Below are 26761 nucleotides of genomic sequence, written 5' to 3' on the forward strand. Positions count from 1 at the left end.
GTAGGAGAAGGTGCTTCCTTGATCGTCCTGACTTTCTCCTCTACTGGATGCAACCCTTGGGCATCCACTCAATGACCCAAATAAGTGACTTTAGTCACTTGGAAAGTACACTTCTCATTTTTCAATTATGCACCAGCCTCCAAAAATCTCCTCAAAACCCCTTCTAGGTTGGCCAAATATTCGGCTTCCGTTGATCTTGTGATCAGGATGTCATTCAGGTACACTTTAACTCAGGGAAGCCCTTGCAATAGGCTTTCCATGGTCCTTTGGAAGATTGCACAGGCAGATGATACACCAAAGGGTAGTCGTGCATATTGGTACAGGCCCTTGTGTGTGTTGTTGGTTACATACCCTCTAGAAATGCTGTCCACCTCTAGCTGTTGGTATGAATGACTTATGTCTAGTTTGGTGTAGGATTTCCCTCCTGCAAGTTTAGCGTACAGATCTTCACTCCTGGGGATTGGACATTTGTCTAATTTAGCAGCCTTGTTCATAGTTAATTTGTAGTCTCTGCAAAGGTGAATACTTTGATCTGGCTTCATCACAGGGACTATGGGTGGTGCCTATTCTGAAAATTGGACTGGCTGGATGATGCCTAACTTCTCTAAGTGGCACGATTCTGTATCCACCTTCTGCTTTAGAGCATAAGGCACAGGTCTAGCCTTAAAGAACCAGGTTGTTGCCTCCGAATCTATGTATATTTTTGCTTGTAGGCCTTTTACTTTTTTCAACTCATCTCAGAATACGCTGTCATACTTTTTTAACAGCTCAGGAATTCCTCCTGTTCTAACTTGAAAAATTTCTGACCAGTTGAGCTTGATTTCTTATTACCAATGCCCAGAAGGCTAGGTACTTCACCTGTTACAATGATCACTGGAAGCTGGGTTGTCTGATGCCTATAGGGTACAGGTACTGTGGCAATGCCTTTCGCCTGTATTGCCTCTACAGTGTATGTCTTTAGCTGAGCTGTTGTTTGTTCCAGATTCAATGGCTGGGTACCTTCAGTTAGGTATTTAAATGTGTGTTCTCCCACCACTGTGGTCGCTGCTCCCGTGCCAACCTCCATAATTAGAGGCTTCCCATTAACTTGAAGGGTGATGGTGATTGGTTCAGTTTTAACTGCTTTGACATTGTATAAGGAATATATATCAGTATCAGCAGTTTCTGCTTCAATCGTCTTGGCCTGCTGTCTGATTGAGGCCTTGATTTCAGCCTGCATTGCTTTATACCATGCCCTTTTTTGTGATAATAGTGGCATTCTGCCTCTTTAAATCTGCAGACTTCCTGTACATGGTTACCCCCACATTGGTAATAATTTAATTTCTGAATCGCTGGAGAGATCCTTCCAGTATTTCCTTTTGTTTTTCGAGCACTAGGGACTGTGTCCCGCTTTGCGGTTGTCTTCCTGGTTTTGGCGCTATGCCTGGTGGTAGGTTCCCCTCCTAACTGAAGAATGGCGCCATGTTGCACACTCTGCAAAGACTACAAGTCCCTTTCAGCACTCTCCATTGCTAGTGCTATTTATATGGCACGCTTCAGATCAATATTAACTTCTGCAAGTAAATGGTGCTGAATGGTGTCCTCATGTACGCCGCAAATCAAATGATCTCGCAACATGTCATCAAGAGTATCTCTGAAGTCACAGTGTTTTAGCTTTGCGATATTTGTTGCAATTGACTCACTGGGGGCCCTGACTTGAGGATTGAACTTGAATCTTTGCATGAACAGCTTAGGCTGAAAATGTTCCTTCAAGAAATCTACTAGCTCGATAAAGGATCTGGAATTTGGCACATTCGGGTCCATCAGACTACAGATGTGGTCATATATCTCGTTCCCGCAGACACTTAGAAAAATCGCATTCTGTTTCTCCTCTGCTGTTATTTTGTTCACCACAAAGTAGAAACCTAGGCACTCTATGTACTGACTTCAGTCTTCCATGGACGAGCTGTATGGGTCGGTTCTGCCAAAGTGTGGTATGACTGATGAGTATACTTTTCTTTCTTCCCTTAAAAATCAAAATACTCACATTCAGTAGTTGAGGTGCAGCATAAGAGCCATTTATTCTTGTCGCCAATTGTAATAAACTTGGTGTACCTGACCTGTTAGAAACAGTAAACTTTATTTACAGACCTCTTGATTAAACTACATTTTTGTACCAACTCCAAGGCTAGAAAGCTCCACCCCTAAAATAACCCACGCTTAGGACAGATCTATCTGTACAAACACAGCATCCCCAAAACAGTATGAAAAGTTTTACTTACAATCACTACACTTGGGTAGCTATCTCTGCAGTTATTGTGGCCCTCCAAATTACGCTGGCATGGTGGACTGTCAAGTGAAGAAATCAAAACAGGATAACTGTCATTCAGATGCATAATTCACATCTTTTGGCATAGGCCAGCTTCCTTGCCATGTTATGTTTATGAATGGAAAAGCACTGCGGTAGGGGCAGATTATGTCAATGTAAATTAGTTGTACCCTGTACTCTGGAGAATCCTGCCCCACAGGAGAAGTTTTCTTTTTATTCATTCATAGGATATGGGTGTCACTGGCTAGGTTAGCATTCATTGGCCATCCCTGGTTGCCCTTGAGAAGGTGGTGGTGAGCTGCCTTCTTGAACCACTGCAGCCATTGCAGTCCATCTGGTGTAGTACACCCAGAGTGCTGTTAGGAAGGGAGTTCCAGGATTTTGACCCAGCGACAGAAGGAACGGCGATATATTTCCAAGTCAGGATGGTGAGTGGCTTGGAAAGGGAACTCGCAGGTAGCGGTGCTCACATGCACCTACTGTCCTTATCCTTCTAAGTGATAGAAGTCGCAGGTTTGGAAGGTGCTGTCGAAGGAGTCTTGGTGAGTTGCTGCAGTGCATCTTGTAGATGGTACACACTTCTGCCACTGTGCGTCGGTGGTGGAGGGAGTGAATGTTTGCTGAGGATAAGGTACCAACCAAGCGGGCTGCTTTACTTTGGGTGGTGTTGATCTTCTTGAGTGTTGCGGGAGCTGCACTCATCCAAGCAAGTAAAGAGTATTCTTTCACACTCCTGACCTGTGCCTTGTAGATGGTGAACAGACTTTGGAGAGTCAGGAGGTGAGTTACCCAGTGCAGAATTTCCAGCCTCTGACCTGGTCTCATCGCCACAGTATTTATATGGCTAGTCCAGCTCAGTTTCTGGTCAATGATAACCCCCAGAGTCTTGATAGTTGGACGATTCAATGATGGTAATGCCATTAAATGTCAAGGGGAGATGATTAGATTCTGTCTTGTTGGAGATGTTCATTGCCTGGCACTTGTGTGGTGTGAATGTTATTCGCAACTTATCAGCCCAGGCCTAGATATTGTCCAAGTCTTGCTGCATATGGACCAGACTGTTTCAGTATCTAAGGAGTTGCGAATGATGCTGAACATTGTGCAATCATTTGCGAACATCCCCACTTCTGACCTTATGATGGAGGGAAGGTCATTGATGAAGCGGCTGGAGATGGTTGGGCCTAGGACACTACCCTGAGAAACTCCTGCAGGCATGTCCTGGGTCTGAGATGATTGACCTCCAACAATCACAACCATCTTCCTTTGTGCTAGGTTTGACACCAACCAGTGCAGAGATTTCCTCTTGATTGCCATTGACTCCAGTTTTGCTAGGGCTCCTTGATGTCACACTCAGCCAAATGCTGCTTAGGTGTCAAGGGCAGTCACTCTCACCTCACCTCTTGAGTTTAGCTCTGTTGCCCATGACAAGGTCAAGAGTTGAGTGACCCTGGCGGAACCCAAACTGGGCATCAGTGAGCAGGATATTTAAAACTAAGTGCCAGTTGATAGCACTGTCAATGACACTTCCCATCATTTTGCTGATGATCCAGAGTAAATGATGGGGCGGTAATTAGCTGGGTTGAATTTGTCCTGCTTTTTGTGGACAGTACATACCCAGGCAATTTTCCACATTGCGGGTAAATGCCAGTATTGTAGCTGTATTAGCACAGCTTGGCTAGTGGCACGGCTACTTCTAGACAATAAGTCTTCAGTCCTATTGCCAGAATGTTGTCAGGGCCCAAAGCGTTTGCAGTATCCAGTGCCTTCAACCATTTCTTGATATCAAGTAGAGTTAATCAAAATGACAGAAGACTGGCATCTGTGATGCTGGGAATCTCAGGAGGTTGTGCTCAGATGTTGGCTGAGGGTCAAGCTATATCCTAGAAGGAGAGGTGCTGAAACTTTTTGAAAGGAAGATGGAGTTTTAAAGGACTGTTTGACTGAGTTTGATGACCTATATGCTGAGTAGACTGCTGAGTCAAGTCATAAGTTCTGTCTTCGTTGTGTCTGCCATTTAACGTGTAATTTTTAGGTTGTAACCAACTGCTATTTGCCTATGTATCATGTTTAACTTTTCTTGATTGTGCGTTTTTAGAATATGGGTGGTTAACTAAGATAATAATTAGTGTTGGCTTTGCTCGACTCTTGTATAGTAAAAATTCTTCTGATTTAAACCGTGGAATCTAGTGGCTTCATTGTTTCAGTAGCTAACTGGGATTTTTATGAAACAGCTGAAGATGGCTGGGCCGAAGACACTACCCTGAAGAACACCTGCAGTGATGTTCCAGGCCTGAGATGATTGGCTTCCAAGAACCACAACCATTTTCCTTTGTGCTAGGTATGACTCCAAATAGTACAGAGTTTTACTCCTGATTCCGATTGACTTCAGCTTTGCTAGGGCTCCCTGATGCCATATTTAGTCAAATGCTGCCTCGATGTTAAGGGTACTCACTCTCACCTCAACTCGGGAGTTCAGCTCTTGTTTGGACCAAGGCTGCAATGAGGTCAGGAGTTAAGTGGCCCTGGAGGAACGCAAACTGAGCATCAGTGAGCAGGTTATTGTTGAGTAAGTGTTACTTGATAGCACTGTCGGTGACACTTCCATCACTTTGCTGTTGATCGAGAGTAGATTGATAGGGTGGTAATTGGCCAGTTTGGATTTGTCCTGCTTTTTGTGTACAGGACATACATGGGCAATTTTTCACATTGCTGGGTAGACTCCAGTGTTGTAGCTGCAGTGAAAAGACTTGAATAGGGGCATGGCTAGTTCTGGAGCACAAACCTTCAGTAGTATTGCCGGAATGTTGTCGAGGTCCATAACCTTTGCAGTATCCATTGCATTTAGTTGTTTCTTGATATCAAGTGGAGTGAATCGAATTGATTGATGACTGGCATCTGTGATGCTGGGACCTCCGGATGACGAGATGAATCATCCACTCAGCATTCTAGCCGAAGATGGCTGGGCAATAATTGTGCAGCACGATTTACATGTCTCCTTATTTTTATTCCCACTGAAGTCAATGGAAATTAAAATCGGGAGAGATGTAAGATAGGTGCCAATTTCCTATCATATGGTTGGTACAAATGCCCAAAGACAAGGTTACTTCACGTGTGTGTCCCTGTATAAATAGCAGGTTTTACCTTGGATAAGTTTTCTTCTTCATTGCTACATGGCAACTGAAAGAAATAATTATAAGAAAATAGCTGTAACTAGTAAGTAAGTCAGTGATATGGCGTTTCCTACAATGATGCAATACATTATATTATGCAAAAACTGTAGCACAGCTGGTAGTGAAGTCATAAATCTGATGGTACATCCAACTCTTGCAAGGACTGGTCTGAAGTTAGTTCTGCTGCACAAAGCAAATTTTAACATTCTTCATATTATTTTAAAATTATTGATTTTAGAAAAAAAAGTAAGCTGTTCTGTTGAATTTGCATGAACATTGAACATTTAACCAGTATTTGGATGCGAGGGAGAGACTCTTGTGTATTTGTAAATGGATACATCAGCAGGGCTCTGCTTTCCTGGCTATGAGAGCAAGCAGACGCTGTCAGTTTCACATTACTCAGTGTCAAACTGATACTTTCAGTAGAACAGAACCACAGTAAATTCTTTTTGGTGAATTATCAGAGATCAATTCTTATATGCTTGTTTCCAGCTGAGAGCATTACCATGTAACAGGGAAGCTGACTTTTAATTCAATAATACAGTGCAAACCTGGTTAGATTACCCACTAGGACATGATGAAATCCTGGTTTACAGCAATATGTAATTTCCTAAGTTTTGTCCTTTTATCCGACAAAAGTAATTTTTGAAAAAAAAGGCAATATTAGGAAACGTTTTCTGGTTTTAATTGTAATACGGCTAATTTTAAATGATGACATGAAGGCACAATTAGCAACCCTCCACTCCCTAGTCATTTTTCCATATTTATTATTCACAACTCTAACACTGTCAGTTGTTAGGTTGTCTCAGGAGCTGAATTTATACTTAGCTCAAAACCTTTAAGAACCATTGGATTGCCTGTCACTCAAGTGCGGTTGCTTCAAATGGGTAGTTTTATCATTTCATGGTCGGACAATGAAATAGCATGTCATATGCTGAAGCAAAATATTCCACAAATTGAGAAAAAATATCCATCTTACTGCCAAACTCACAGCTGTAGGAAGTTATGTAGGAGCTGTGGGGAAGCCCATGCTCACAGCAACCCATTCTTTCAGGCATATGAAAATATGTGGTACTGAAATAGGAGGAAAAAAGAAACTTGCAGTAGTTTTTAATTACTTGCCAGGGTATATTGATTTAACAAAACATTAAATGTATTAGGCAGATACGTAACAGTATGCTGCAGCAATTCACGAAGGCTCCTTCAACAGTGCCATCCAAACGCATGATCTCTACCACCTAGAAGAATAAGTGCAACTGGGAACACCATCACCTGCAAGTTCCCCTCCAAGTCAAACATCCCATTGATTTAGAACCATATCGCAGTTTCTTCACTGTCGCTGGGTCAAAATCCTGGAACTCCCTCCTCTAGCACCACTGTAACACCTCCACCACATGGACTGCCACATGGCTCAACATCATCATCTCAAGGGCAATTAGGGATGGGAAACAAATGCTGGTCTTGCCAATCACACCCACATCCAATGGACGGATAAAAAAAATTGCATGCTACCTACTGAAAGGAAGGGATTTCCAGTCAAATGGACTTTTCTCTTTTTACACTTTATGCTGTTATTTGTAATGGTGCTATTTCTCTCCATATCACTGGTGATCTCTGAAGGGGAAGTAGAAACAGAGACAAGTCATATAAATTCATGGAAGAATTTGACAAACTGAGGCCTGGCAACTTCCAGCTGAATGAGTGGCTGAAGCAACAACAGATCAGTTGAGGTAGAGAAGAGCTGGCAATATCAAGACAATAACTATTCATAAATTGTCAAGAAATCTTAAAATAAAATGGCAGACAACTTATAAATACCTTTCAAATTCATTGTTTAAGTTATTCATTGACACCATTATATTATCAAATAAAAGCAATGACATTGTTTGGCATGGTCCTGACCCATACGGACTGGGAAGGTGCCAGTTTCTGTTGCTGATCTGCAAAGATAAGTAGAGTCCTATCTAGGATAGTAACAGGAATTCTGGAATTGGCCTCAGCATCCCTGGCTAAAGAAAGGTTAAAATCAATGAGAGTTGTCATTTTTTTGGTTGCTACCTAAAGACTCCTGATGAAAAGTGTATGTGGAGTGAACATTCAGTAAGCTTATGGACATTCTTGGGTCTGGTGTATCACTCAGCAACTTGCCTACCAGCACTCACTGTCCAGAGTCACATTTGGAAAGGAGTCGCTTTGCCAAATTACTGCATCATGACTGTGGCACCATATTCATATAGAAAAAAGTGATTTCAGGGGAGACGGAAAACTGGAAGGGTTGGTGGGGGGAGAGGTTGCGGGGGAGGCAAAGGAATTAACCATCATTTTTTCCTTTTGACTGTAATTATAGACATCATAGAGAACTTAAACAATAAGGAATCTGGTCAAATATCATGAATTTCTAAAGGTTTCTTCTGAATAATAATTGCACTTCACAGCATTCATTTAAAATCTGAAGACTTCCCTTTATCACTCACCATTTGCCTCCAGGCGATAGAAGCACAAAGGAAATCCAATACTTTTTCTTATCTCATACATCTGGTCAGTAACAACCCAGCAAACTCTCTTCAAAGATAAAAGCAAAAAACTGCGGATGCTGGAAATCCAAAACAAAAATAAAAATACTTGGAAAAACTCAGCAGGTCTGACAGCATCTGCGGAGAGGAACACAGTTAACGTTTCGAGTCCGTATGACTCTTCAACAGAAACTCTCTTCAAATATTGCCCACAGCTGGAACTGAAATCCTGGCCCAAGGTTCTTGTGTCCTAATGTCAGTTATTGTTTAGTGCAGCCACTAACAGGGGTAGAATGATGGCAATGCACGTATAAATCTGTAAGCAACACTCCCAATAGATTCACCACATGTTGATTTATATTTCTAGGACTTACACATGTTCTGCTTTGATAAAAGAGCCTTAGGGAAGCTAACAACTGTCAAATGTTACTTCCCCAGCACCCTGCCTTACCAGAAATCTCTTCACAAGGCATAAATTTTGTATGTGTATGCTGCAGTCTTTTTAATCACATTAATGTCCAGAAACTGTCTGGTATCATTACAACAGCTTCAGATTATATTTGAGGATGATGTTCATACAAAAGAGAATACAGTTAATACATGGGCTTATTGTTATAAATTCTCTATGCTTAGGGGCTTTGTGGCCAGGTGCATTAGAATGCTTCTTTAGCTTCTGAAATAATTTAAAACTGGTTTCCAGTAAATGGAATAAAGCTCTCTGGATACTACTGCTATAGGTTTAAAATAAAATTGACTTGAGTAGGCAAGTTCTCAGTGAATGTAAAGTTGTACATTATTCAATGCTGATTTTGCAGTTACAAAAAAAATACCATTATGTGAAACTGGAATAGTGTGTTAGTGCAGTAATGGATATTATTCAGAATTTAGGTAATGTAGGAAACTCAAAAGTCAAAGAAATCAATGTAAATTTCACCAGTAAAAAGAATGTTCAGGTTTTAGCAATTACAAAGACCATCATCAAAGTCAAACAGATTACTGGCAGAAATGGTGAAATAGGAAATTTTAATGGGTTTCAAGAAAGGAGTACTCAGCTCCTTGTCAACAAATGGGATGAGAGCTAGGCTATTAGGAGTGAAATATGGAGATGCAAAGAAACATAAGAAATAGGAACAAAAGTAGATCCCTTGACACCTTGGGCCTGCTCAATTATTCAATATGACGATGGCTGATCTTCTATCTCAACTCCATTCTCCCTCCCGCTCCCAATATCCCTTGATTCCTTGACAGACCAAAAATATATCTATCTCAGCCTTAAACATAATCAACAATGGAGCATCCTTAACCCTCTAGGGGAGAGAATTCCAAAGATCCACAGCCCTTTGAGTGAAGAAATTTCTCCTCATCTCAGTCCTAAATGATAGGCCCCTTATCCTGAGACTGTAAACTTGCTGTTCTAGATTCCTCAGCCAGGGGAAAGGACCTCTCAATGTCTACTCTGTCAAGCCCTTCCAGAATCTTGTGTGATTCAATGTGACCTTCTCTCATGCTTCTAAACTCCAGAGAATATTGAGCCATTTACTCAGCCTCTCATCATAGGATAACCTTCTCACCACAGGAACCAACCTAGTGAACATTTGCTGTACTGCCTCTGTTATGGACTTGATTTTCCAGACTGGTTTATCATTAGGAACCTCAGGCTTTATTTACAGGCTGCAGCAGCAGTTACATGTTTTCATCAAGCTCCACAACTAGAAGAAAGACTCCCAATCTAAGGTTCCCCATGCTTAGAGCTGATTTGTTCACACTATCACGTGATACTATACAACATAATAAGCCTTAAAGCTACAGTCGCTACATTCCTTAAAGCTACAATTACTACAGCCTCCTATGCAAGTATATCCTTCTTTAAATATGAAGACAACTACACACAGTACTCCAAGTGTGGGCTCACCAAAGCCCTGTGCAACTCTAGCAAGACTTGCTTATTTTTGGACTCCAACCTTCCTGCAATAAAGGCCAACATGCCAATTGCCTTCCTAATTGCTTGCTGTGCCTGCATGCTAACTTTGAGTTCCTTGTACTAGCAAACCCAATTCCCTCTAAACATCAGTATTTGCAAGTATCAGCCTTTTAAAAAATATTCTGTTTCTGTATTCTTATGACCAAAGTGAACAACCTCAACCTCCCATACATTATACCCCATCTACTACCTTGTTGTCCACTGCCTCAACCTGTCCATAACTCTTTGCAGTCTCTTTATGTTCTCCTTTCATCCTTCAGGTGCCACCCACATTTCCATGTGAGCACTGGCCCTCTGCAAGCACACTTGTGCCACCTCCTCAGTGAATGGCAAGCCCAGTCATGGATGCCGCTCGCCTTTTCAAAGAACCCTCCATTTCTAGGCCCAGCCTTGAGGGCCGCTAATTGGGTGCCGACCTTGTACCCAGGCCAATTAGTCACTTTGCATTTTAAATGACTGGATGCAGAACAAGGACCTGGAAATATTCCAGGCATCAAGTTCACAAACCCTGGTTTAAAATCCAGTACTATGACTCACACCCAAGTTATTACTGCTAAATCAGCTTCCTACTACAGTAAATAATATTTAGTTAGGCAGCTAATTTCTGTTGATTGGCAGTTAACTGCCACTGGCAGGTAGTTAACTGGTATCTCAAACAGCTTGCAGTTTCTTTTGCAGTTTTAAAGTTATAAATCAGATTGTAACTGTTAATCTAAATTATAGCTTGAGAAATACTTACTAGAGAGATCCCAACTGCACCAAATTCCCAAGTTAACACTTGGCTCATGAAGCACTTTGTTCCCAGCTGGCGACAGGTGGCATGAGCGGACACTAGGGCGAGAAGGCCAAAAACCAGTTTGCAATCGTCCGCTCAGCTCATCGATGATGGGCCGCGTTTCCCGCCATCGGATGTTGGCAATCTCATTGTAATACATCTGCATATCATTATAAAGCTAGACCGGGGAATCATTCCCCCACTGCTGCATCGCCAGCCTACGTCAGCGTGATTGCACACCGACGTGTTTCACAACAGCATATTAAAGGCACGCGCTTGGTCGGCTGCACTTTGAGGGGAACTCGGAGCTGAGTGCACAGTAACATTGCGGAGCGCTCGTGAGAGACATCTGTTGGGCTTCAAGATTCAGGCATGTTGTGGGGCAGGGCAAGGCAGCCCTGCGGTTAGAGGTAGCGTACAAGCATGTGCGAGGTGGGGGTGTGGAGGGGGTGAGGGATGCGGCCATGCATTAGGGAAACCTTGTGTAAAGTGACCATTCCTCTGCAGGTGAGGCAGTTCAGGCACAGTCACATTGATATGATTGGAGTCAGGCCTCTGGCTTATCTACCCACTCAAGCAACGCAGGGGCATCAAAGCGCCACCAAGTGCTCCAGAGTTTTTCACACCTTGGGCACAGACTGCAAAGTAATGAGTGTTTTAGTGGACTGCGGAACAGTTGGGTGACTGGACACGTTGTACAATCTCCTTGCGAAAGCTGGGAGCAGACACTGCTGGAGGTGCTCACAGCCCCTTGCAATTTCATCATCCCGCTTTGGACCAGTCTCCCCCATGGTTCAAGCTAACAGTGCAGCCTTGCAGTGCGGGTTAGGATAATTCCTGTGCCTGAGCTGAGAGCACAGCATGCAGTCCAACGGCAAAGCTGCCGCCAATCGGTCAAGTGAAGTGGGGTACAGGGAGGTGGGGTTTTGGGCAGCCATGCAGTGCACTAAACTCTGGCAATCCAACTGATGGCCAGCACTCTCCAGGATGCATTAAGGGGCCTTCTGACTTAATCAAGACAGGTTCTTAGTACACACCCATGCGTCTCTATCTTTTATCCTGCCAAAGGAATACATCAGGAGCATGGAGCCTGGTGAACTAGCTGTATGCCTTGTGGCATACAAAGAATGAAGATGACAGAGAAGAGAGTGACTGGCGTACCTGGCTACGCAGAGGGAGGAGCAGCACCCTCTGGAAGAAGGGATGGCTGGGGCTCCCACGCACGTTGCTGAAGACCCATGGCGAGCTGTCGCTGGTCACCTAGCAAGACCCAGGGTCTATAGATGCCACCTTTCATTCCTGCAGATGACCAAGAACCAGTGTCACCAAAGATTGCACATGTCTAAGGAACTGGTCGCTCACATCTGCCAGCTACTGCAGGATTTGGCATCATGTGGACATGGGGGGCATCCACTGCCAGTGACCATGAAAGTGACAGCAGCGTGCAATTTCTATGCTAATGGCTCCTTTCAGAGCCCCACAGGTGACTTCTGTGTGGTCTCACAAGCCTCCATTCACAAAGGCATCCATGAGGTCATGGATACCATTTTCGCAAGGGCACACCATTTTGAGCATTTCACCCGAGACCAGGAGAGCCAGGATACAAGAATGATTGGATTTGCCCAGATCTCAGGTTTCCCACAGGTGCAGGGTGCGATCGACTGCACTCATATGGAGCTCAGTTCTCCATTGCAACACACGGTCAACTATGTCAACTGCAAAGGAGCCCTGCAATATAGTCCACAGAGGGTGTCACACATTGTTGCCGCCTGCTGTTGAATCTGCAGCTAGTGTGCAATCACCAGAAAGGCATCCTGCAGGTCTGCACATGGATCCCAGGGAGTGTGCGCAACTACTACATTCTCAGTCGGTCACAGGTCCCTGATGTCTTTCAGGGGCAAAGAGGCTGCAGGGATTGCCCCTCGAAGACAAGGGGGACCGTGGTTGATGACACCCGTGCGGCAGCCTCAGACTGCAGCAGAGCGACGGTATAATGAGGCTCATGCTGCAATTCGAAACTTGATGGAGCAAACCATCGGGATGGTGAAAATGAGGTTCCGGTGCTTGGACTGGTCTGGTGGAGCCCTGCAATATAGTCCACAGGCAGTGTCAAGCATCGTCATTGCCTGCTGCACCCTTTATAACCTGGCGCTGCAACGGGGGAAGGAGCTGGCTGAGGAGGAGATACAGGAGCTGGAGGTCTCCTCAGATGAGGAGGACGTTGATGGTGACGAGATTGAGTAGATCCTTGAAGGTGACAATGACAGCATTGAGGTCCTCGCACTGGCCAGACGAGGCAGACACGCTCGGGAGGCCTTCATAGCTACTAGGTTTGTGGAGAATGATGATGACGACATGGAGTGAGGAGACACAATAGATCCTCACATTGCATCTGTGAACATTTGACTCCTGTCTGGCTTATGGCAACGAACATATACTCTGTGATAATGCTCCTGTCATGGAGACACAGTGGAGGCCCTAATAGTTGCTCAATTACAGGAGGGCGATGATGATATGAAGTGAGGACACCCCATAGATCTTCGCATAACCTCTGAGAATATCTGACTCCTGTCTGGCCGAGGGCAGCTTGTTTGTGCTCTGTGATCAGGGTCATATCATAGAGGTGCAGCCATGAAACTTTAAAAGCACCTGATCCTTTGTCCGCCTTCGGCACCTGACCCCTTCAGGAGCACAGCATCACTGGTCACAGATGCTGAAGAGATGGGGACCAGCCCCACCTTAAAGGTGCTGAGAATACACAGAGAATGACAGAACTTTGTGATTCCTGCCCACAACATTCTGGCAGTAATGACAAGCACCATCGAGGTGCAGGCGTCAGTAATGTGTGCAGGGAATGTAAGGCCGGATGATCACTTTAGTCTGAAGGCTGCACAAAGCACAGGGAAGAGGCCCTGGACTGAGACACCTGCCTTTATCTTGTGCAGAAAGGTTTCACATCGGAGTGCCACAAACACTGCTCATCAGAACAAGGAACCATAGGCAGAGAGACATTCTTGGAGTTTATTGACAATAGTGAACATTATGTACAAGTGACTAACACTAACCCATGCCCAGGCTGTGCAACTATATCTTCTTAACCTTCCTAACCCTGCCGCTATGTCTTGGTGCTCCCCGGACATCCACAGCAGAGGTGGATGCAGCCTGCTGACTACTATGTCCTGTCTGTGATTACCTTGGTGGGTGTCCTCTGGAGGGCTGAGACCTGGGGGGCCCCGGTCTGCTTTCGGGGTCTTAGTGTGTGGCAGTGGCGCCCTCCTCCTCCTGAGGAGTTGGAGCTGCTGGGGTCACATAAAGTGGGGGTTCGGATGGGCTGGACACTCCCCGTGTCACCTGAGTGGATGGCCCCAGCATGTGCACTTGCTGATCCTCCTCCCTATGGGTGCCCAAGGACCCCTGGCTGACTCCTTGAGAAGGGGTAGCTGGAGTGAGATAAGCTGCCCCGCACCCTTCTAGCGTACATGCTGTTGGAGGCCAATTATGGCGTTAGTAATGGAGTTCAGCCTGTGTAGCAGTGCAGGAGTGACATCCTGGACCAAGGTCTCTATGGCGGCCGCCATCCTACCAGTGTTGACCTCGATGCATTGCAATGCCAATGATATCACCTCAGCCTGAAGGCGGATGGACTCCTCCATCGTGCCTTGCAATCTGGGGAGTGCAGCGGACATCCCTTCCTGATGTTCCCGAGCTTGCCTTTGCAGCTCCAGTAACTATGATATGACCGAGTCCAGAGGCTCATCATCTGACTCTGACTCTACTCTAAAGCTAGGTCCCACTGAGGTGGGTGTCTCTGCACTGATGCAGGGTGTGGGTGAGTGCTGTGACGGGACTTCAAGGAGGGTACCTTCAGATTCCTCTTCAGAGGTTTCTTTGGGTCTTTATTGGAGGCCCTGGGTCATGGATTCCATCGGCTGTTTGGCAGATGTGCCTGTGAAAGCAAGGAGAGATAATTAGTGCCTGACAGTGGCCTGTGAAACAGATCGCATCACTCACAGCATGGTTATCTGATGGATGTTGCACTGCTGGATCCTGAATTGGTAAAGCAGCCGACCTCGCCGTCAATGCAGGAATGGCCCAGATCCTCACCAGCCAGCTGGATGGCTCTGTTTTAAATGTCTGTGAGGACCTTGATTTCAGGCATTCCCCCACTGGTCTGTGACCTCTCCCTGTTGTTGTGTGCCAGCTTGTCCTGCATGAATAGAGATGGAGAGTGTGGAGAGGACGCCTGCCAGGCCAGATGATAAGTATGCCTGGCATGTGTGGGTGGTGAGTGGTCTCATGGGCAGGATGAAGACAATGAAGGTGTGTGTGAGAGAGTGAATGGTGATGTCCCTTGAACTGGCAATGAATGAGGGCCCTGTGGATGTGTGATGGGTTTGAGAGTGGGTGAGATGAGAGTGTGAGAAGGATGAATTACCCTGGTGGAACGGAAGAGCTCATTTATCCTCTTGCGGCACTGGGTGGCTGTCATCTTTTGTGAGGCATTGGCGCTGACCAGTGCTGCCACCGCCTCCCATGCCATAAATGTTGATGTTGCTGTCCATCCTGTGGCCCGAGTGGGGGCAGAAGATATCACGGCCAGCCTGCACTGCATCCAAAAGGCACTTAAGGGACGTGTCATTGTACCTGGGGCTGTAGTCTTTTTGCCTTTCAGGGCCATGTCTTCTGTGCAGTAGTTGTGGGCTGGAAACACTGAGAGGTGTGCACATGGCTGCACTTTAAATATGGCGCCTGGCGTGATGAATCGGTGAGATGATGGCGTGGCGGGCAAATGAGAGCCTGCCCGCCATGGAAACGGCATGTTGCCTGGGAATGCATAATTAATGCAGCAGGTTTGGGACAATATGGTGCGAAAAGCCTTCTTCATAAAACATCGTTTTACCCAGCTGCTACCACACTGAGTGCAAATCTGAAACGATTCCACCCTAGATCACTTTGTGCTTCCTCACTCTGCACAGCAACAAACATTGCCTTCTTGTGTAGTAATATAATGGTGCTTTTTCAGACATAGAATCTACCTGATGCTCGGTCAAATGAAATTTTAAGATTGATAGGCTTTTGTTTGGTATGAGTGTCAAGGGAAATGGGAAAGGCAGGTAAACATAGTTGAGGTTTAGTTCAGGAATGATCTAGTTGAACATCAGAACAAGCTCAAACACTTTTTTAGGCTTACTCCCCTACCAATGTTCAGGACTATTAGGAATGTACCACCAAGAAAATACTATAGATCAGTGGGCTACTAGATGGACTGAAGATTCTCTCCTATCTGAAACTGTTACTATGGCCTTTATTTTAACCTCACCCTCAACAGGTGGAGAGGCTCAGGTGAGCGGGACAATGAACAACCCAAACCCAACCTTACACCATTTTCATCCATTTACAATTTATCAAATACAAATCAGATCACCAACAAGAAATGCATAAAGGTCAGGCAGGGGCATAATTCATTCAAAAGTCAGAGCCTGATGATATTTTCGGTGGCATGACTTAAATTTAACTATGTGTGAGGGGAAGGCCCACACTGTGGCAATCCCAGCAAACTGCAGGTACCGACTGGCCAAGGGAACTGCTGAGGGAAACTCCTTTCAGTGCCCCACCTCCGACCACCCAGACTTCACTGGGAAACCTCTGTCTTCTCTCAGCCCAGATCATGGCCCCAACATTATCTCCCTGCCCTACTCCCACCTCCATTGTTCACTCTCTCCCTTATGATTGCCTGGTCATGGCTATGTTGTCATTGCTTTGCTCACTCCCTCCCAACGGCCACCCAGAGCTTTCATCCCATACTGACTGCTGGGGACTATCCCCGAGTAACGCTAGCTGCGGCCTGCAGCTATTGGTTCATGCTCCTGCCTGCAAATTTGGCTATCAAATTGGCTGACCGTCAGGCAGGAATCTGCAGCAGATTATTTAACTGAGGCTCGACTGTTAATACAGTGCTTCCCCCACCCCCTTCCCGCCTCCTTTACAATCTGATAAGTAACTGAGCCACAGAGATCAGAAAGATCCCAAATTTAATTACTGGTCTGTGGTGAGTTAGCTGATCTCAGCTGGAGTGACAATAGCAGCGCAACAATCAGCCTCAGTGACCCAGAGTGAGGGAAGTGGAAAAATAAGTCACGGTTCTGGCTCATTTTTCTTGTTCCAGCTGTGGGCAGTATCTTGCCTTCAGTGGGTTTGACTGTGATATCCCAGGTGTCAAATAAGCTGCTGAAACTCACTGCCATGGGTCACATAGAGTGTCATAAAGAGTACTACAGTGTCAACTGTGAACACTACATGAGGTCATTATAGCATCTTCATCTATTTAATTTACAAATAATGAACCTCATAGATCCATCATTTTACTATGTTCGAATGCGAGTAAAATAAAAGCTAACTATCACTGAACCAATGAAGTGGTTGTTTTTTTCCACTCACATGCTGACAGCTTGATTTGACTTCTTCATAGAGACAATGGCCGGGGTTTTCCGTGCCCACTGGTGTCGGGCATGTTTGATGGCATGAGCGGACAATATGGCGAGAAGGCCAAAAATTGCTTTCACGATGTCGTGAAACCAGTTTGCGATAGTCCGTGCAGCCTGATGATGGTGGGCCGCGTTTCCCGCCATCGGATGTCGGGAACCTCATTGTAATACATCAGCATATCATTATAAGGCCAGCTCACCGGACTCATCACCACCCCGACCCCCACCCGCTCCCCGCCCCCCACCCCCGCTGGATCGTCCACTCACGGCGGTGGGAAAACACGCCGGTGCAGAACACGTCTTGACAACTGTGACGTGCAAAAGTCGTGACTTAGTGTTAGAGCCTTGATCAGATCGCAGTTATCTGATGAGCAGAAGGTTCTGGAGCCTGACAGCAAGGGGACCCTGGAGGAACATCCATCGCATGCTGGGTGGACTCTCATGCACATGGCTCTGCTGTGAAGCAGCTCACGGAAGATGGAAAGTCACCGTTGATGCTCACAACGGATGATAGTCGAGGGGGTGGGAGAGGAAGGTCTAGGATCGACTGGGAAAGGAAGAAGTGTTGGGGGCAGGGTGAGGTTGGGAGCGGGGGAATGAAGGTTTTGGGGGGTGAGGCTGTTGGGGATAATGGAGGTGTTGGAAGGGTGAGGTCGGGGGGGGAATGAAGGCATCGGGAGGTGAGGTTGGGAGGGGGAGGGAGTACAGTGGGAGGAGGGGTTAACGGGGGAGAAGATGGCAGCTGGAGAAGTAGGTGTAAGGGGGGTGGAAGGTGTAAGGGAAGGAGTTCGCAGGAGGGAAGGATTGCGGAGAGAAGGAGTGAGGACTATGGAGAGGGGAAGGAGTAAGGATGGGGGAAGAAGTAAGGGTGGAGGAAGGAGTTAGAAGGTGGGAAGGGGTAAAGTTGGAGGAAGAAGTCAGGGTGCCTGAGGGAGTCAGGAAGTGGGAAGGAATGAGGCTGGAGGAGGAAGTGAGACTGGAGGAAGAGGTAAGGCTGAAGGAAGGAGCTGGGATGGGGGGAGGACTAAGGATGGTGCAAAAGTAAGGGTCTCTGATGGAGACAGGAAGGAGGAGGGACTAAGTGGGGGTGGTGGGTGGTGGGGGGGGATGTCCCGGGGGGTGGTGGGAGAGAAGGTGTTCTGGGGGTAAAGGGGTTCCGGGGGCAGGGGATGAAGGGGTCTGGTGTGGGGAAGGGGTCCGAAGAGAGGAATGTTCAGGTGAACATGCAAGGGAGGGATCTGATGGGTCCATAATTGCCTCCTGAGGAGCAAACTGAGGATGGGTGTGGTATGAGGAAATGGTGAGAATGACCGAGGGCAGAGTGAGGCAGTAGGGTGGGAGGGTGAGAGTTCGACGGTAGCAGTAGAAGTGACGGTGAGGATGGTTGGTGGGGATTTGGAGGCAGACACAGACCCTGGAGGTGGGAAGGGGAAGGTCGGGGAGGTGAATGTGGATGGGGGTGGGATTTTCAGGAAGGAAGCGAACGTACACATTCATCTGGACATCCCTGAAGGAAAAGGCTTGGGGCTGGTAGGTCACGGAGGGGAGGTGGAAAGTGATGCCAGTGGGGGCTAACTGTGAAGGGAGAAAGGAAATTTGTGATTGGGGGAGGAGAGAAGATGGGGGAGTGCATGAAAAACTGAATCCAGGCTATGCTGTCCAAATCAAAAGTGAAACGACAGTCATAGTGGGCGAGATCAGGTGCTGCATGGGAGTGTGATCATTGGGCGGGTGGAGATGAAGGTCAGATCAGATGGACAACTGAATGCAGGCAGCATTCAAAGTGCTCAGGATGTTGACGTGTGTATGAAATGTGAAGGATCCACGTGCATGGGAGAGTGTTTGCAAGAGGCTCTGAAAGACCCTGCCACACTCACACTTCTCCCTCCAGAATCACTCATTAGCCAGCGGCTCCCTCTACGGTGACAGAGGATGAGGTTGAGGGTGTTACAGGGAAAGGAGACTCAGAGGGGAAGGACAGCTTCTGAGATTCCTGAGTAGATGACCCAAGGGCATCCAGCTGCTACCTCATCTCCATTTAGGTTCCCGAGCGCCCTGGCCTGACTCCTTGAGGGGATGGAGCACCTGGAGGGATATTGAGGTGCCCTGTTTCCCTCTTGCGTTGCAACTGCAGGAATTCACCCATGACTCCCATGATGGAGTGCAACTCCGCATTCTGCTGGACCAGGGTCACTATGGCAACTGCCATCTTCCCTGTGGAAACCGCCATACATGCACACGTGGGCACCACTTCATCAGAGAGCAGGCGGACCCACTCCTCCGACTCGCGTGCCACTCAGCTGAGGGCTTCCAACAGCTCTGCGTGATGTTCTCACGCCTTCTGCTGACTCTCCAGGATGAGTTGGATGGCCAAATCTAGAGGCTTGTCATCTGACTTTGACCTCATAGATGCCTCTTCCTCAGCAGTCCTCCGAGTGCTGGGGACCTTGCATGAACCTACCTCCTGCTGCTGTGGACATGTGTCTATGTGGTGACCAGAAGATTGTGAACCCTAGCCTGCTCTAGATCCAGGTTCCACTGAGGTGTGTGTCTCTTTGCTGGTGGAGGATGTGGGTAAGTGCTGTGATGGGTCTTCCAGGCTGCTTATTTCCAGATGTTCAATGAAGGAGGTGTCCTTTCGGCTGGAGGTGAGGACATGGATGGAGCTGAGGGATTGGCTATCTGAGGGTGTCAGTTGCTTGGCAGAGCTCCCCGTGAACCAAAGTAGAGATAATTAGTGCAGGACAGCAGAGTCAAAAGCAGGAGAGAGAGCACTCACATTTGCATTGAGAGAGGGATGATGTGGTGCAGGATCCTCACGTGGGTGTTCGCTGCCGACCTCACTGTCACCACAGGCAGGGTCCACGTCCTCACCAGTCAGTGCGATGGCACGCTCCTCAAAGTGAGTGAGGGGCCTAAAGTGGGCCACTCCATCCCCCCACTCCCCCTACCTCCACCCCCAGCCTGGGAATTCTCCCTGCTGATGTGAGCAGGCTTCTCCTGCATGAAAACAGATGGAGAGAGCGTGAGCAGGACACATGGCCCTGCGTGGAATGTTTGTTTGGTGAGCGGAGCCATGGATAGGATGAGGACGTGAGCCCCAGAGGATATGAACCTGTTGGCGATGTGAGGGTGTGTGTGAGAGTTAGTGGTGTTGTCCCTTGAGGTGTGAGATCCCTGTGGATGTGTGATGGGTTTGTGAGTGTGAGAGTTGAGAGTGATGAGGCGAGTGACTTACTCTGGCAGAATGAGGGAGATCATTCATCCTCTTGCGGCACTGAGTGGCTGTCCACTTTTGATGGGCGTTGACACTGATCACCGCTGACACCACCTCCCAGGCTGGATTAGTGATGTTGCTGCCCCTCCTGCAGTCAGAGCGGGGTAGGACATCACGGCGAGCCTCCGCTGGTTCCAAAAGGTGCTTGATGTATGTGTCATTGAACTTGGGAGCTGCAGTCTTTTTGCCTTTCAGGGCCATGTCTTCTTTGCAGTAGTCCTGGGCTGGAAGCCCTGAGAGGTGTGCTCTAAATATGGCGCCTAGTATGATGAAGCGGTGAGATAATGGCATGGCGGGTGAATGAGAGCCCGCCCACCTTGGAAACGGCGTGTTTCCTGGGAATGCATAATTAACGTGGCAAGTTTGAGATGATATGGCATGAAAAGCTGCCTTTGCGGCCGGCGGGTAAAATGTCGTTTTACCGGCCTGCTACCGCACTTAGTGCAAATCTAGGACTATTCCGCCCAACAGTAAACAAGGTGACCCATAACGTTCAATCTCTGAGGCGTTGTGCTGAAGGGCGGAGGGGGGGGTGCCCCAAAGTTGAGCTGGGGGCATACCCAGAAGTTCTCAGGTAACGACTGCATGGCAATTGCCCAGGAATTTCAAACTTCCGATGGGCAATTACCCTGCACTAAGAACCATCCGATACTCCGATTCAAATCATCAACTTTGGATTGTTCCAATTGTCTTAGCAGTATAGTTTACAGGAGAAGCTAGAAGAATTAAAACCACTTCTAACTCCTGGGTGACTATAGTACTGCGCACCCCCCAAACCCCCAGTGGACCCCCTGATTATTCCTCCAACTACATCCCACCCCCCAACTACCCCTGACCTCTTGACTACCCACCCAACACCCCGACTACCCTCCCGATCCCCTTCTGCCTTCCAGATCTCCTGGCTAACCTCCCAACCCCCCATCTAGCCCTCAGCCCCTGACTACCCTCCCAAACCCCTGACTATCACTCCCACCCTCCCCGACTACCCCGTCGACCACCTGGCTACCCCACACCCCTGAATACCAGCCCATATCCTCGACTACCTCCCACCTGCCTACCCCCAACTCCCGAATAATCTTGAATATTGTCAATGAAGAATGGACCACGTATTTTGTCGTGAGCCTGCTGAAAGCACAAGTAAACGAGGAGCTGAAAAGCCGGTAAAAGAGCAAGGCAACTGTGACAGTGTGCTAAGAAATGCTCCATCAAACCATGCCTAAAAATGATAGTGGACAAGACAGATGATAGCCACATCCTAGTTTCATCTGTGACCCTGAAGAAATGATTGTGTCTTATAAGATTGAAAAACCTTTCAGTGCTACACTACTAAGGGTGCCTATCTTTATATAAGAAAGCTGTTAATTTGGAAACAGGGCATCAATTATTGAAAATACAAGTGTAAGTTACCTTCACAGTGTAACAGTTTACAAAATAAGACATTTCTGACAACATTTGTCTCATCAGTATATATTGTTTGCAATATGATTAGAGAAAGCTTTGGTTATGGGTTTATTTGCATCTTAATAGTCTTCCTTCTTAAAAAAAAGACTTCTGTCACATCTTTGCATCAGTTAGTGAGAAGGCATGGCTTTCTAAAAGTCTTTCATCACAGGTGTCATTTAAAATGCTTTGTTAAATCTCTACATTGAATCTAATGGCTCCAGTGTTTCATTGTGGTACAAGAGACAGCAAAATAATAACTATGCTTTATGAGAGGAAGGAGACAATCATTGAGGAATAGCTGAAATTTATGCTAGTCTTTTCCCTTTGATTTCTTTAAAACACAAACTGGTTATTTGTATCTAATCCTAACTATACTATCATCTCAAGGGAAAACTATGCTTTACCTTTTCAGCTGCCCTTATTTAATGTTCATCTCTCACATGCTGTGATGTTAAGATTAACTTGTTTACTGTAATATTAATAAATTTGCACACTAGACATTCTGAATGAAAAGTTACCTAATTGCCTCTGCTGTGCTTGTCTTTTTTCCCCTTTTTACTACTTCTTCTGTATTTTCAGTGCAAGATTGCTTTTTATTTTCTGTTACCTGAACAACCCATAAATGGCATTACCTTCACTGTTTACAAATAATAAAATCCCACTAAAAAGGAAAAGAGTAAGTAAAGTGGTTCTCTAGAGAGTGACAGTGGGGAGTTAATAGAAGATAATAAGGAAATGGCGGAAGAAATTAACAAATATTTTGCTTCTGTGTTCACTATAGAGGATACAAAAAACATTCCAGTAATAGCTGCAAAACAGGAGGTCAAAAGGAGAAAGGAACTTGATGAAATTGAAATCACTAGGGAAACGATACTGGGCAATTTGATGGAGCTGCATCCTAGGGTCTTAAAAGAGGTGGCTAATGAGGTCGTTGGTGCGCTGGTGTAAATTTTCCAAAATTCACTAGATTCTGGAAAGATTCCATCAGATTGGAAAGTAGTAAATATGTCCCCTCTATTCAAGAAGGGAGGGAGGCAGGAAACAGGAAACTATAGGCCAGTTAGCTTGATGTCTGTCATGGGGAAGCTATTAGAATCGATCATTAAGGAGGTTATAACTGGGCACTTAGAACAGCTCAAGACAATAAGGAAGAGTCAGCATGGTTTTGTGAAAGGAAAATCATGTTTAACCAATTTTTGGAGTTTTTTGAAGGAGCAACATGCGCAGTGGATAAAGGGGAGTCCGTAGATGTACTTGGATTTCCAGAAGGCAATTGATAAGGTGCCATATCAAAGATTATTATGGAAAATAAAAGCATATGGTGTAGCATGGATAGAAGATTGGCTGGCAGAAAGCAGAGAGTATTCATAAATGGGTCTTTTCTAATTAGCAGGATGCGACGAGTGGAGTCCTACAGGGGGCTGTATGGGGCCTCAACCTTTTACGATTTACATCAATGACTTGGATGAGGGGAGTGAAGGCATGGCAGCTAAATTTGCACATGACACAAAGATAGGTAGGAAAGTATGTTGTAAAGAGGACATGAGGAAGTTGCAGACGGGTATTGATAGGTTGAGTAAGTGGGCAAAGATCTGGCAAATGGAGTTTAATGTGGGAAAATGTGAAGTTGTTCACTTTGACAGTAAGAACAAAAAAGCAGAGTACTACTTAAATGGAGAACGGCTGCATAACTCCAAGGTGCAGAGGGATCTAGGTGTTCTAGGACATGAGTCACAAAAAGTTAGAATGCAGGTACAGCAAGTAATTAAGAAGGCTAATGGAATGCTATCCTTTATTATGAGAGGGATTGAACATAAAAATAAGGATGTTATGCTTCAGTTATACAGGGCATTGGTGATGCCACCTCGAATACTGTGTGCAGTTTTGGTCTCCTTATTTAAGGAAGGATGTAAATGCATCGGAGGCAGTTCAAAGGAGGTTTACTAGATTGATACTTGGAATGAGTGGGTTGTCTTATGAGGAAAGGTTGGACAGACTGGGCTTGACTATGGAGTTTAGAAGAGTGAGGGGTGATTTGATTGAAGTATACAAGATCCTGAACAGCCTTGACAACGTGGACATCAAAAGGATGTTTCCTCTTGTGGGTGAGTCCAGAACTAGGGGACACTGTTGTAAAATTATAGGCCGCTTTTTTTAGGACAGAGATGAGGAGAATTTTTTCTCTCAGGGGATTGTGCGACTTTGGAATTTTCTGCCTCAGACAATGGTGGAGGCAGGGTCATTGAATATATTTAAGGCAGAGGTAAATAGATTCTTGTTAGGCAAGGGAATCAAAGGTTATTGGGGTTAGGTGGGAATGTGGAAATCGGAACACAAGAAGATCAGCCATGATCTTATTGAATGACGGAGCAGGCTCTAGGGGCCAAATGGTCTACTCCTGTTCCTATTTCTTATGTTCTTATTCTCAAATTACCCACCATTTGCTTCAACGGTTTGTCCACCAGCTGGTAAAGCCTTATGATCCTGTTGATAGACATCTCTGCCTATCAAGGATGCACCATAATTGGATGGTAGAAGAGGTAAGAGCATAATAACATGAGGACATAAGATTTCAGTGTAGGCAAAACACCATTCACTTCAGACTTAAAACGGATAGAACAGGGTACTTTCTAAATTTTGAAAAACTATGATTAGTGAAGGTCCAAAGAGGCTTAAGGGTCCAAGTACATAGATCATGAAATGTAATGAACAAGGAAAATAATCAAATAAGAAATAGGAGCAGGAATAGGCCATACAGCCTCTTCAGCTGGATCCGCCATTCAGCACAATCATGGTTAATCTTCTGGCTCAACTCCTCTTTCCCACCTGCCCTCCAATATCCCTTGATTCCCTGAGAGATCAGAAATCAATCTATCTTAGCCTTGAATAAACTCAAAGGTGGATCATCCTCAACCCTCTGGCGTAAAGAATTCCAAAGATTCACAACCTTCTAAGTGAAGAAGTTTCTCCTCATCTCAATCCTAAATGATTGACTCCTTATCCAGAGCTGTAAAGCAGTATTACAGATTACCCATACAGGGAAAGAAAAGTCTCATTATCTAATCTGTCAAGCCCTTTTGGAATCTTGTTTCAATGAGATCATCACACAATTTCCTAAAGTCCAGAGAGTCATAGATCATAGAATCACAAAAGGCACTGAAGGAGGCCATTCAGCCCATTGAGTCCATGTCAGTTCTCCATAGAGCAATCCAGGTAGTCCAATTCCCTTGCTTTACCCCTGTAGCCCTTTATCTATTTTGCTCAAGTGCCCACCTAATTTCCTTTTAAAATGTCTCATTGTCTCTGCTTCCTCTACCCTCAGAGGCAACAAGGTCCAGGTCATTATCACTCACTGTGTAAATGAGTCCTAACTCAGAGCTCCCTTGCAGCTCTTGCTCCAAAACCTTAAATCTGTGTCCCTTAGTCCTTGTACCATTAACTAATGGATTCAACTTTTCTTTGTCTACTTTATGTGAGCCTGTCATAATCTTGTACGCCTCTACCAAATCTTCGCTCAATTTCTTTGCTCCAAGGAGAACAACCACAGCCTCTCCAACCAAACCTTGCAGTTAAAATCCCACATCCCTGGAACCATTCTGGTAATCTCTGCACCCTCTCAAGGACTTTCACTTCCTCTCTAAAGTGTCTGACCAGAATTGGATGCAATAGTCTAGTTGTGGGCTAACGAGAGTTTTATAAATGTTCGACACAACTTCCCTGCTTTTGTTCTGAATACTTGTATTCATGAAGATCAAAATCTCAAATGTTTTGCTGTTATAGGCTCAATTTAATCAGCCTCTCATCAGAGGACAATTTTCTCTTCCCAGGAATCAATTTAGGGGTAGGTATTGATAGATTAAGTGAATTGTAGCAAATGGATTTCAGTGTAGGCCAATGTGATGCCGTTCACTTCAGACCTCAAAAGGATAGAAAAGGTTCTTTCTGAAAGTTGAAAAGTTGGAAAGAGTGGAGGTCAAAGGAGGCTTGTGGTCCATTAAATGTAATAAACAAGTGCAGAAAATAATTAAAATGACTAATACAAACATTGGTTTTATATCTGGAGGACTAGAATACAAAGGATTAGAAGCCATGCTTCAGCCATACAAAGCCCTGGCTAGACCACACCTGGAGTATTGTGAGCAGTTCTGGGTACCACGCCTTAGGAAGGGTATATTGGCCTTAGAAGGAGCACAGTATAGATTTACTAGAATGATGCTTGGGCCGGATTTTCATGACAAAGGCGGGAATGGACAGACAGGTCTAAACGTGTGCCCTGTTCCTGCCACTGTCTTGGTACTGCCAGGAGGTGGGATTTTTCGGGGCTCCAGACCCTAAGTGGCCCGCAGATGGGCCTGTCACCTCCAGAAGCAGGCCAAAGGCAAAAATGGCAGTGGGCTGTGTCAACATCAAGTGGGTTAAAAGGCCTGCCTCCATTCCCAAAAATCCATGGTTTGGTTCCTCATCAATATATTTTGAACCTTCTGGCCACTTTAAACACCCTCTCACCATACCCCCACACGTCACCTCAGCCCCTCACCCCACTCAACCTCCTCACCCCCTTACCCTCATTCTCTTGCCACCCTCACCACCGACCACCCCACCTTCCCCCACCTCACCCATCATCCATTTTATGAACAGAACTCAGAAGCCTTATTATAACAGTTGGAAGCCATTTAATAGCCCACAAAACTCCCTGAGTAAACAAACAGGCCTTTCAAACCAGTTTTGCAAACTGTCAAACATTTGTAAAATGATTAGGCAGTTGGATAGAAGCCAAGAGCCCATAAACACTCCCCAAGTAAACAACCT

This window comes from Cetorhinus maximus, chromosome 18 (genome assembly GCF_964194155.1).
Source record: "Cetorhinus maximus chromosome 18, sCetMax3.hap1.1, whole genome shotgun sequence".
NCBI lineage: Eukaryota > Metazoa > Chordata > Chondrichthyes > Lamniformes > Cetorhinidae > Cetorhinus > Cetorhinus maximus.